The sequence below is a fragment of the Cebus imitator genome, unplaced genomic scaffold (assembly GCF_001604975.1).
Source record: "Cebus imitator isolate Cc_AM_T3 unplaced genomic scaffold, Cebus_imitator-1.0 Scaffold96, whole genome shotgun sequence".
NCBI lineage: Eukaryota > Metazoa > Chordata > Mammalia > Primates > Cebidae > Cebus > Cebus imitator.
This window is the reverse complement of record NW_016107411.1, coordinates 2,284,792-2,286,000: the sequence shown is the minus strand read 5'-3', so window position 1 is coordinate 2,286,000 and position 1,209 is coordinate 2,284,792. Positions and strand designations below refer to the sequence as shown.

The window sequence follows — 1,209 nt, the reverse complement described above, 5'->3', positions numbered from 1 at the left end:
TTTTTTTGAGACTGAGTCTCACTCTTGCCCAGGCTGGAGTATAGTGGCACGATCTCAGCTCACTGCAACCTCCTCCTCCTGGGTTCAAGCGATTCTCCTGCCTCAGCCTCTCGAGTAGCTGGGATTACAGGCGCCCGTCACCATGCCCAGCTAATTTTTTGTATTTTTTATAGAGTTAGGGTTTCACCATGTTGGCCAGGCTGATCTCAAACCCCTGACCTCGGCCAGGCGCGGTGGCTCACGCCTATAATCCTAGCACTTTGGGAGGCCGAGAAGGGCGGGTTGCCTGAGCTCAGGAGTTCGCGACCAGCCTGAGCAACACAGTGAAACCCCGTCTCTACGAAAAATACAAAAAATTAGCTGGGTGTGGCTGTATGCACCTGTAGTCTCGGCTACTCAGGAGGCTGAGGCAGGAGAATTGCTTGAACCCAGGAGGCAGAGGTTGCCATGAGCCGAGATTGCGCCACTGCACTCCAGCCTGGGCGACAGGGTGAGACTCCATCTCCAAAAAACAAAAACCCTCACCTCAGGTGATCAGCCCACCTTGGCCTCCCAAAGTGCGAGGATTACAGGTGTGAGCCACCGCGCCCACCCTTATTTTGCATTCTATTGCTACAAGTAATATCTCACTTGAGGATGACAGTATTCAGTATCCTTTCATGTTTATGTATTTATTTATTTATTTTTGAGACGGGGTCTCACTCTGTCACCCAGGCTGGTGTGCAGTGGTGCAATCTCTGCTCACTGCAACCTCTGCCTCCTGGGCTCAGGTGATCTTCCTGCTTCAGCCTCCTCAGTAGCTGGGACTACAATTGCTCACGCCACCATACCTGGCTAATGTTTGTATTTTTTGTAGAGACAAGGTTTCACTATGTTGCCCAGGCTGGTCTCGAATTCCTGAACTCAAGTGATCCATCCACCTCAACCTCTCAAAGTGTTGGGATTACAGGCGTGAGCCACTGCGTCCAGCCTTCTTCCATATCTATTATTTCACTTGATTTACAGGACAGTATGTATAAGGAGAGTGTGTGTGTGTGTGTGTGTGTGTGTGTATGTATGTGTGTATACACATACATACACATATACACAACTTATATTAGGCGGGGCTCAGTGGCTCACACCTGTAATCCCAGGACTTTGGGACACCAAGGTGGGTGGATCACATGAGGCCAGGAATTTGAGACCAGCCCGGCCAACTTGTTGAAACTC

At 50.2% G+C, this 1,209-nt stretch overlaps 1 protein-coding gene across 1 annotated transcript in view; it reads left to right on the top strand.

Moving 5' to 3' along the window:
* RNF41 (ring finger protein 41) overlaps nucleotides 1-1,209 on the top strand; it is a 38,878-nt gene that overhangs the window by 1,059 nt on the left and 36,610 nt on the right. The window lies entirely within an intron of this gene.